Consider the following 12,001-nt stretch of genomic DNA (forward strand, 5'->3'; position numbering starts at 1 on the left):
TAGGGGGATTGCAGAAGAGTCAGAAAGAAGTTGAGAACATGAGAGTGTGAATTGGTAATAGGGAAATAAGTGGTGGAATAGGATTGATGTTACTCTCAGAACTGGCTTAGTCTCGATGGCTGAAATATTAATATAAATCATGCACAGGTGAAGGCCCAGCATTAATTGCTTGGTCCTCAGCTGACCGTAGACAGTAAACTTTTTTAATCAATCTTCTCCCCATGTAAATATTTTGTCATTAACCCCAGGAGCATTTATTTTACATCACAACCTTACGTTTAAAACTTTCCCCACAGCCTATCAGATAAGTTAAATGCATTGGTATCTCCTTCTACTTAGCTGTTTTCACATGCATAAAAATAAATAATATTGTCAAACATAATTTTAATTTATTGAAACTGTTTTGAATGGGCATTCCCCACTGAATTTGGCACTCCCAGATAGTTGAGGAAGTTTCTGCCTCTTTTGCAGTCATTGTCAGCTGCACATTAATTTTTTTTTTTTTCTGGAGCATGAACTTGCTAAAATTCTCCATCATTTACGGTGGGGAATCTGCCTACTGAACCTGCATGAAATTACGCTGATTTCTGAATCAGAGAAGCATTCAGTTCAATGCTGAGGAAAGGCTAATAGACAAGGATGTGCAAGGCAGCATATAGTGTTTCCAAAATAATTCACTTAACTGAATTGTAATTTATAATTTGCAATTAAAATGGTTAATTTTCTTGAAACCAGACGTTCACAGTGGGTCCAATGTAGTTGGCTGTCAGTATTTTTAAGTAGTTTTAGAGATATGACATGGAAACAGGCACTTCATCCCTCCCGAGTCCATATCGATCAATGATCCCATATTCACATTATATTCTGAGGGACACATTCTTTAGTTTAGTTTAGAGAAACAGTGTGAAAACAAGCTCTTTGGCCCACTGAGTCCACACCGACCATCGATCACCCGTACACTAGTTCTATCTTATACACGAGGGGCAATTTATAGAAGTCAATTAACCTACAAACTGCACGTCTTTGAAATATGGAAGGAAACTTGAGCACCCAGAGAATACCCACGTGGTCACAGGGAGAACGTACAAATTCCGCATAGATAGCACCCATAGTCAAGATTGAACCTGGGTCTCTGGCGCTGTAAGGCAGTAACGCTGCCGATGTGCCACCCTAGTTTCGTTTAGGGATACAGCATGGAAACGGGCCCTTCAGCCCACCAAGTTTATGCTGACTATCGATCACCCATTCACACTAGTTCTATATTGTCCTACTTTCACATTGCCCTGCTACTCCTGACACATTAGGGTCAAATTTACAGAGGCCAATTAACCTACAAAGCCACCCATCTTTAGGATGTGGGAGGAAACCGGAACACCCGGAAGAAATCCACGCAGTCACAGGAAAAACATGCAAACTTCACACAGACAGCACTCGAGGTCAGGGTCGAACCCGGATCTTTGGTGCTGTGAAGTAGCAGCTCTGCCAGCTGCAGATGAGCTTGTTCTTGCCAGCTCATGTAATGACATTACCTTGCCACAAGGGAATGATTTTCCATTTATGGGCAACAAATTAACTCCTGGAGACGAGAAAGGTCGGTAGGTAGTAAGGGTGGGTGATTGGCTGCAGTATGTGTCCCATTATCACATCCTTCATAATAGATTTAAGTAAAGTCCTGACCTATGTCAAGTTAATCCCATCTTTTGAAGAGTGCCATTGCAAAGCAGCAGAGTGGAGCAGCGATAGAACTGCTACCTCTAAGCACCGGAGACTCGTGTCCGATCCTGACTACAGATGCTGTCTGTGTGGAGTTTGCAGGTTTCCCCTGTGATTTTGTGAGTTTCCTCAGGGTGGTGCAGTTCCTTCCCACATCCCAAAGACATGCAGCTTTGTAGGTTAATTGGCTGCTGTAAATTGTCCCTAGTGTGTCGAATGCGTGTGTGGGCTAACATAGAACTAATGTGAATGGGTAATCAGTGGTTGGCGGGGACTCAGTGGGCTGTAGGATGTGTTTCTGTGCTGTATCTCTAAAACTAACAACTAGCACTGAATTATTAACTTCCCTATCCATTGTGAGCAATCCAGAATCTAAGGAATTTTGAAAGATCGCTAATGCATCTAATTCCTCAATAGACAAATTTTTTTCGGAGCCCTATAATGTAGGCCATTTGATCCAGGAGATTTCTTAGTTTTTAATTTCTCCAGGGGTTTCGCTACATTAATTCTGATAACTCTAACTTTTTTGGTTCTTGTTACAATGGGAAATAAGGAACTTACCAGAAACATTGGAAAATAGTATGAATGTCATCATACTATTTTCCAATGTTTCTGGTAAGTTCCTTATTTCCCATTGTAATAAGAACCAAAAAATATTAGTTTAATATCCGAGTATTTTGTTACTCCACGTCAAATTTTCATCCTCCTCTGCTTCAAAGATTAGGTTCACCTTTTCTACTCGTATACATACTTGTCAAGGCTCTTAAAATGTTTTTATTTCTCACTAATTGATTTCTGTATTTATCATTGCAATCCTATGCAACTTTCTAAAATCACTAATACTCTTACACTAATTTTTGTGTTTTCAATCAAATCCTCTCCCTGATCTCTGTTAATTAACCAGAGATGGGTTATACAGTATTTCTAAAGCAAATGTAGGCAAAAAGGAAATTAGAGATGGACAATAATTGAGATGGTTTTTCTATAAAATGATGAAATATTTTTGAAATAGTCATCAGGTTGTATCCACTGCAGAAACTTTTAATTCAATGTCCTAATCTAACATAATAAACTTCCCTCATAGCTACATAATACTTTCTGAATAAGTTTGTCACTTTTGAACTCTGTAAAATTCTAACACTTCGCAATCGCCTTTCCCTAAAGTACCATCAAAACTTATTTGAATGGCGTGATAAAAAAGCTTTTTTTAGTTGGTTCATAATCTTTGTTCCTGAAGCTGTTTTGAATGCAATGTGTGAACTCGCCCTCCTAACTACTTTTGCTGGTTGGACACAAAGTGCAGGAGTAACTCAGCGGGCCAGGCAGCATCTCTGGAGAACATGGATAGAATTTGGGTCGGGACCCTTCTTCAAACCGTACAGTGGTGCTGTCGGTAGAGTTGCTGCTTCACAGCACCAGAGACCCAGGCTCGATCCTGACCTCAAGTGGTGTCCGTGCGGAGTTTGCACAAGGCTGAATGGCCTTACTCTGCTCCTAGAATTTTTTTACTTATTCTCCCTGGCTTCCTTCAGATGCTCTGGTTTCCTCCTACATCCCAAAGATGTGTGGGTTTGTAGACTAATTGACACTCCGTAAATTGCCCCTCTTGTGGAAGGAATGGATGAGAAAGTGGGATAACAGAACTAATGTGAACAGGTGATTGATGGTCGGCGTGGACTCAGTGGGCCGAAGGCTCTGCTTTCATGCTGTATCCCTAAACTGATCTAAATTTGCTTGAAAGCCTGAGATGGTGAAGCTTCAAGCATATTCCTTGTATCTTGCAATAAAATGTCTGGCATATTCGGTGCAGTTTGAAAATATGAACAAAATAGAGTTGCCCCTATGTGACCTCGTGCCAGCTGTCATCGAGTTCTTCCATGTTCCATATAAGAACAACAATGACAAACTATATCTACACCAACAGTAGGTAAATTTATTGGTACCTAACATTTCAAGATGCAAAGAGCTGATCAAACAGTTACCTATCAGTCCTAAAGTGGGCAGTAACACCAGTTTGTAAGCTGTAAACTGAATTTTAGTACTGTTTTCTCACAACATTTTATTGGAAACAATTGGTTTAAAGTACAGCTGACTGAAATTTGCAATACATTATTAGCATTTTGTGCATTTGGAGTCCAAGTGAAAATATTCTACAAAAAATATTTGCCTTGTTATATTTCTCCACTATTAGGGCAGGAATGTTTAAAATAGCAACTTTATTAAAAGCTGGAGTATCAGTTAAGCATATTTGATGAGATACCACAGTATACCACAGTAGAATCAAGGGATATGGGGAGAAGGCAGGCACAGGTTACTGATTGTGGATGATCAGCCATGATCACAATGAATGGCGGTGCTGGTTCGAAGGTCTGATTGACCTCCTCCTGCACCTATTGTCTATGTTTCTATGTTTCTATTTGGCAGTCCTATTCAAAGAAACTATATATATATATGCAGTCATAATGGACAAACGCTAAAATTAAGGATAAGGGGGAAGTCTTTTAGGACCGAGATGAGAAAACATTTCTTCACACAGAGAGTGGTGAGTCTGTCGAATTCTCTGCCACAGAAGGTAGTTGAGGCCAGTTCATTGGCTATATTTAAGAGGGAGTTAGATGTGGCCCTTTTTGCTAAAGGGATCAGGGGGTATGGAGAGAAGGCAGGTACAGGCTACTGAGCTGAATAATCAGCCATGATCATATTGAATGGCGGTGCAGGCTCGAAGGGCCGAATGGCCTACTCCTGCACCTATTTTCTATGTTTCTATGTTTCTATGTTTCTAAACAGTCCTTTTAGATAAAAATCTGTCTTGTTCTATATGTATTTTGGTGTATGTGTGAAAAACCATCAGGCTCAAATAGAATCTAAAGCTAAGTGAATTGTATTTTGGGTACCGGTGAAAGTCAAATCAGCAATGACAACACAAATTAAATCTTTAGATCTACAGAGACGTGCACTGAAACCTCTCAAGAATGCTGTGTGCAACATCTGTGTTTTGATAAGAGATTTTGTGTATAAACACACATCACATCACAAAGCACATCAATGATATTATTTCTGGGTCCCTTCAGAATATGTGTATCAATCAGGCTGTAGTAATGGTAGTAGTGGAGCAAGTGACAGTCTTAGCCAATGCAACATCAGGCTTTCTTGAATTGCCTAAGCAAATTAAAAAGATATTGTAAATGAGGCTAAATCATTGCTCAAAGATTGTTCCTGATGACCATTTAAAAAATAATGATTGAAAATTAGCATATTTTTTGTGTTTCCATTTATAATTCATGCAAAGATCATTATTGGTTGAATTTTATGTCAGAAAATTTACCTTTGTTACAGGCTTTCTTCACAGGCTTTGATGCTGCATCAGATTATTAATTCACTGACAACACAAACCATACATTTAAATCCCGTCAGCCTGGTCTTGCTTTTATAGTCAACAGAGTGAGGAGATTTCATCGTATTAACTTGAGCTAAATTTAAACCTTCGTTCCAGCTAATTTCAGCTGGGTTGTCACAGTGGTACAGAAGGTTAGTGCAGATCAGGATACCAAGTTCAATCCAGATCTCATCTGCTGTCAATGAGGATTTTACACATTTTCTCCATCACTTGGGTTTCCTCTGGATGCTCTATTTTCCGCCCACATTCTAAAAAACTGCTGGTTAGCCAATTGACTACTCCAAGTTGCCCCATAGCATAGATTCCAAGCACAAAGAATCTGAGGAATTGATGGACATATGGGAGAGGGAATAAATTCAAGGTTTCAGGGAAATAAGAGGGGGATTGAGACTAATGGGATTGTTCCTTTGGGAGCTGGTACGGACAGAATGGGTCTAATGGCCTCCTGTGTTATTATAAGCGTTTTCTCCGATTACTTAAGATACAAAGTGCTGGAGTAACTCTGCTGGTCAGGCAGCATCTCTGGCGAAAAAGGATGGGTGCCATTTCAGGTTGGTACCCTTCTTCAGACTGGATGACGATTAGGGTTGAAACCCTTCTTCAGACTGATGGGTGACATTTCGGGTCGGAAGGCTTCTTCAGATTGCAGACATTTGCAGTTGCTTTCTACTCATCATATTATTTGTTACGTTGACATAATATAATATTAAGGAGGTAACCTATTTATTATAGAAACAAGGAGCTGCAGATGCTGGTTTACCAAGAAAAGAAATAAAGTGCTGGAGTAACCCAGCAGGTCAGGCAGCATCCCTGGAGAACATGGATAAGTTACGTTTCGTGTTAAGACCCTTCTTCAGAAGCCTTGAGTCTGAAGAAAGGTCCCGGCCTGAAATGTCACCTCTCAAGCCTGAAGTAGGCGCCGACCTGAAATATCACCTATCCATGTTCTCCAGAGATGCTGCCTGACCTGCTGAGTTACTCCAGTAGTTTGTCTGATATTTATATGTTTACTAGACCAAGTGGACCCATTGGGCCCAAACCTCTCTTGCATAGGTGCAGCACCCTCTCTTCTCCCCCTCCCTCCCACCCTTCCTCCCTCCCCTCCCCTTCCCTATCTCCCTCCCTCCTCCCCCTCCCCCCATCCCATCCCCTCCCCTCCCTCCCTCCCTCCCTCCCTCCCTCCCTCCCTCCCTCCCTCCCTCCCTCCCTCCCTCCCTCCCTCCCTCCCTCCCTCCCTCCCTCCCTCCCTCCCTCCCTCCCTCCCTCCTCTCCCCTAACCCCTTCCCCTCTCCCCCACCATCTCTCTCAACCCCCCTTATCCTCCCTCCACCCCCTTCCTCCCTCCACCCCCTCCCTCCCTCCTTCCCCCTTCCCTCCCTATGAGATAGATTTAAACTTTAAAATGTGAATAACTTTAAAAATATAACACCAATTTCAATGAAACTTCTTCCATTAGCACCAAAGGGATGACGGTGAGTAAAGTGGGCCAAAAATTGTTGCGCGATCATGTATCGTTTTGGCTGTAGTTCAGGAACAAACAAACAAGAGTTTTAGTATATAGATTACAAACAAGGCACACCAGTCCCTCTACTTTCTTAGAACTTAAAAAAAAATTGGTATGTCACTGAATACTCTAACAAACTTCCACAGATGCACTGTAAAAAGTATCCTGACTGGTTACATTGTGGCCCGATATGGAAATTCGAGCGCACAAGAACACAAGACATTGCAGAGAGAGGTGCACTCAGTCTGATGCATCACAGGCATACATACCCCTTTCCACAGTTGAAAGAATCTACGCAAGGCACTACCTCAAGAAGGCAGCATCCTACCTCAAGGATGCCCACCTTCAGGCCTTGCTTTGTTTTTGCTGCTTCTCTCAGGTAAAAGGTACCTAAAAAACACCATCTGGTTCAGAAAGAGCCACTTTCCTACAGCCATCTAGTTCTTTCCTTCTCATCTTAATCCTCAGAAATAAAACGTTGTGGACCATCTCTTGGAGTACCATTGTGCAAAACTAAGATATTAGTGCAAAACACAATCAGAGAACAAGTTGGGTTTTTTTCTTTTCAGTGTCTTGTATAATTTATGTTTTGTGTGTTTTCTGACTCTATGTGCCTGTGATGCTGCTTCAAGCAAGACTTTCATTGTGCACGTACCTCACTGTACTTCTGCATATGACAATAAATTGGTCGTGACTTGACAATGCACCTTAGTGTACAAGGTAGTATTTAAAGATAATATTTGTTTTTTAATTGTATTTTGCATTAATGTCTTATTTTTGTGCAATGGTCGTGCAAGAGATGGTCCTTTGTGTTTCATTTCTGATTAAGCTTGAGAATGTTGGTTCATGAACCAGAGCATTGTAGGAAGGTAGCTCCTTCTGAATCTGGTGGTGTGGGACTTCCATGGCAAAGGGTTAAAGAGTATGTTTTAGTGTTCCTTTGTTTGTGTGAGGGGGTTGGGGGAAACTTTTTTCAATCTCTTACCTGGACGGAAATGCGATCTTTTTTCTGTATCTTATCTCCGTCCCCACTCCGTCTAACATTGTGGAGTGGCGCGACCTTTCCTGGAGACCAACCCGGCGCTTCAACCGCGAGTGCAGCGCGGACGTACCATGGTGGAGCTTGCAATCGCTTTGCCAGGGGTCAACTGTGGAGAGCTCCAACCCGGGCCTGTGGATTTTAACATCGTGGAACCTGCGGTCCCTGGTTGGAGACCGATTCGGGAGCTCCAAGCCAAGGAGAGTTTCAACCCATCCCGACGAGGGAGTTTCGATCCCCCCGACATGAGGGTTTCGGATCGCCAGCTGCGGGAGCTTTGATGGCCCCGACTGCGGATGGTTCGTCAGCCCTGACCGAGGGAGAATAAAGAGGGAGAAGATTGGACTTTATTGCCTTCCATCACAGTGAGGAATGTGGGGAGCTGCTGTGGTGGTTGTTTATGTTAAATTTTATTTTATGTGACTGTGCCTTGTTGCTTTTCACTTAGTATGGCTGCATGGTAACTCAAATCTCACTGTACCTTAACTGGTACATGTGACAATAAACTAACCTTGAAACCTTGAAGGGTTTTGAAAGGAAATCTATTTCATTTTAAAGCATATATCCTTGTATTCTTCAGTCCATTTGGCATATGCTATCCTAAATTTATGACCATTGCCTGTTTTTGAAATGTTAACTGCATGCTCCAAATGGTGGCCATACTAACCCGTCCGAAATGTCACTTTGAAGGACAACTTAAAAGTTGAAGGTGATAGAATCACTTAATACTGAGCAAAAAAATTTTTTTTGTCTCACAGTGAATAAAATAGTTTGATTTGCTTTTCAATCTCTCCTGTCAGTTTGCATTGGGCCAGGTCTTCCATACGGTGGCGAGACACCCAGTCTTACTGTTGATCCACACACTTACAATGCACTTGCCTGATTTACAGCTCAAATTTCAAACTTGCTGAATGCACTTTCCCAGATGTTTAATGGTAAGGTGCTAAACTATACAGCACAAATGAAACATGTGATTGTTTTGGGTGTTCCACATAAAATCCAGGACTTTATTTATGTGCTGGAATTAGAAAATCCATGGTGATATCAGTAATTTATCTAGAACCTTGAATGTAAAGACCAATACTTTGTCTCCTGAACTAATGAAATTTAAGGAAAGAAACAAAACAGAACAAACAGCAGAAAAATAAATGGTATTTATTTGAATTTGTGGATTTTCCCTATTCTTAGATTAAACATTTCATGTTTATTTTGCAAAGTTTTAAATAATGGTATCACTAATTGAGTCAGTGCATTGTTTATTTATTTTGTGTACCTACTTTTTGCCAGTCTGCATCTTGTTTTAATAAATTTAATAAGTCAGTGGTTTATAGATGGAGTTGTACATTTTGATACATATCATCTTCCACATTCTGAATGTAAGACTGTCTGTTCCTGTTGGCACTATAATCTATATGCTAAAACACTCATTTGTTTGTTTTTTTGTTCCTGAACTACAGCCAAAACGGTACACGATAGTGCAACAATTTTAGGCCCATCTTACACACCTTTGGTACTATTGCAAGAAGTTTCATTGAAGTCGGTTATATTTTTAAAGTTATTCATATTTTAAAGCTTAAATCTATCTCCTAGGGAAGGAGGGGGAGGGAGGGGGTGGAAAGATGGAGGGAGGGGGCAGGAGGCTGGATAAGGGGGGTTGAGGGTGATGGAGTGGAGGGGGAGGGGGCGGAGGGAGGGGGAGGGGGAAGGGGGAGGGAGGGGAGGTAGGGGGAGGGGGGAGGGGGGGAGGGAGGGAGGGGGGGAGGGGGGGAGGAGGGTAGGAGAGGGTGCTGTACCAATGCAGGAGAGGTTTGGGCCCAACGGGTCCACTTGGTCTAGTGTTGAATTAAATTCCTACCACTCTGTCAGGTGTGTAAAAAAAAAAATCAAAAATCCATGAAGGACTTATGGATAAGGTGGAGAGATTTGTCCTGGATTTGCCATATCGAAGCAATGGCCAAGAAACCGCAGCAACGTCTTTACTTCTTAAGAAAGGCTTAGGAAGTTTAGCATGTCCCCCAACAACTCAGCAACTTCCACATAGGCGCCATGGAAGGCATTTTATCAGGACACATCACAGCATGCTTTGGGAACAGCTCCATCCAAAGCAACAAGAAATTGCAGAGAATTGTGGACACAGCCCAGACTATCATGCAAAACAACCTTCCTTCCATTGACTCCATCTACAATTCATGCTGCCTCGGCAAGGTCACCAGCATTACTAAGGACAAGTTTCACTCTGGTTACTCCCACTTCTCCCCTCTCTCATCAGGCAAGTGATACAGAAGTATGAAAACGCATACCACCAGATTCAGGGACAGTTTCTTCCCAGCTGTTGTCAGGCAATTGAACCACCCGATCAACAAATAGAGAGCGGTCAAGAACTACCATCTACCGCATTGGAGATCCACGGACTATCTTTAACTGGACTTTATTTTGCACTAAATATTTTTCTGTTTATCCTGTATCTACACTGTGGACGACCCGATTGTAATCGTGTATAGTCTTTTCGCTGACTGGATAGCATGCAGTGAAAAGCTCTTCACTGTACCTCGGTACACATAAAGTATAAAGTATAAAGTACCTTTATTGTCATCCAAAAACATGTTTTTGGACAAAATTACGTTACCCACAGTCAACAATGAGAGGCAATAAAAAGAAACCAATAAAACACACAATCACAAAAACCAACATAAAACAAAAAACATCCATCACAGTGAGTCTCCTCAGTCACCTCCTCACTGTGATGGAAGGGCAGAATGTCTTCTCTCTTCCCTGCCGTCTTCTCCCGTGGCCAGGCAGTCAACATTGCCACGTCGGGGCGGTCGGGACTCCCGACATTGAAGCCCCCACCGGGCGGTGGAAAATCCCGTGGCCTATTCCAGGCCGTGCCGGACGGTGAAAGGTCCGCAGCGGGCCGACCCAAGCCTCGTGATTCGGAGTGGACGATGACGCTGCCACGGCCGGAGCTCCCGAAGTCGGCCCCCAACCAGGGACCTGTGAGCTTCAGACATCCACAGGGCCCGCGGCCCGCGGCCGAGGCCTCCAAAGTCTCCGAAAGCGAGTCGCAGGCGCACTCGCAGCACCACCACAGCCTCCGAAGTCAGCAAGCTCCGCAGGTGGTGAGTCCAGTCCGTGGGCTCTGCGAACCAGACCCCCAGGTGGTCCCAGCTGGAGGCCGCCAGCTCCAGGTGTTTGGCCGATGGTAGGCCGCAGCGTGAACGGAGACACGACCCAGAAAAAAAGGTTGCTTCTCCGTTCGGAAGAGACAATTTTTATAGTTTCCTCCCCCCCACACGTAGTACACAACCACAAAACAGACTACATCACATCCAACACTTACAATTATGACAAACAAAAAACAAAAAGACAAGCGGACTGCAGGTGAGCCGCAGCTGCCTCGCAGCACCGCCACACGCCACATGACAATAAACTAAACTAAACTGATGTGGTGTTGATCAGTTATCACAGTAGCCATTAGTGTAAATTCTTACCATTAGAGACGGTGTAATGAAACAAAGGAACAAATTGAACACCTCCTCATCAAACAACTTTACAATGAATAATCACACACAGATGAATATATTTTTTTTCTCCTGCTTTTTTATGAAAATGCTATATCATTGTGACTCCTCTTAAAATGGAGAAATGGCAGTGAAGTTCTTGACCTGAAATGTTAGACTTCTATATAAATTCTGTCACTTTTATCATTGACTTGCTTCTGCAGAATGTAGAGAAAGAGGGTTGATTTAAAAAATTGAATATAGGTAGTTCTGCTATAACGTTTCTTTCCATAACACCAACTGGATAGGACATGACTGATGAATTAGGGAACACTATATGTATTGAGCAGGCAAAATTGGTTATAAAATTACGCCACCGCCCGGCGGGGGCTTCAATGTCGGGAGTCCCGACTGCCCCGACGTGGCAATGTTGACTGCCTGGCCACGGGAGAAGACGGCAGGGAAGAGAGAAGACATTCTGCCCTTCCATCACAGTGAGGAGGTGACTGAGGAGACTCACTGTGATGGATGTTTTTTGTTTTATGTTGGTTTTTGTGATTGTGTGTTTTATTGGTTTCTTTTTATTGCCTCTCATTGTTGACTGTGGGTAACGTAATTTTGTTAGGGAAAAATAAAATTCTATGTAACTTTGCAGTGATCGGATACCATTATCCTTTAAAGACAAAGCTGCAAGTTTCACTGCGGATGGCCATTAATATTGACAAACAATTGTTTCTATTGACACTTGTGCAACAATGCTTTATTAAACAATGTAACATCCAGCCTTGCCTATTTTTTGCACTAAAATAAACTTGGACCATTTTATTGAAAATCCAGCAGGCAAAGTA

The 12,001-nt window shown here is 42.4% G+C and overlaps 1 protein-coding gene across 1 annotated transcript in view; it reads left to right on the top strand.

Annotated features, from left to right (window-relative positions):
* epha6 (eph receptor A6) overlaps nt 1–12,001 on the top strand; it is a 450,797-nt gene that overhangs the window by 46,060 nt on the left and 392,736 nt on the right. The gene's annotated exons all lie outside the window — the stretch shown is intronic.

This window comes from Rhinoraja longicauda, chromosome 12, assembly GCF_053455715.1.
Source record: "Rhinoraja longicauda isolate Sanriku21f chromosome 12, sRhiLon1.1, whole genome shotgun sequence".
Classification (NCBI taxonomy): domain Eukaryota; kingdom Metazoa; phylum Chordata; class Chondrichthyes; order Rajiformes; family Arhynchobatidae; genus Rhinoraja; species Rhinoraja longicauda.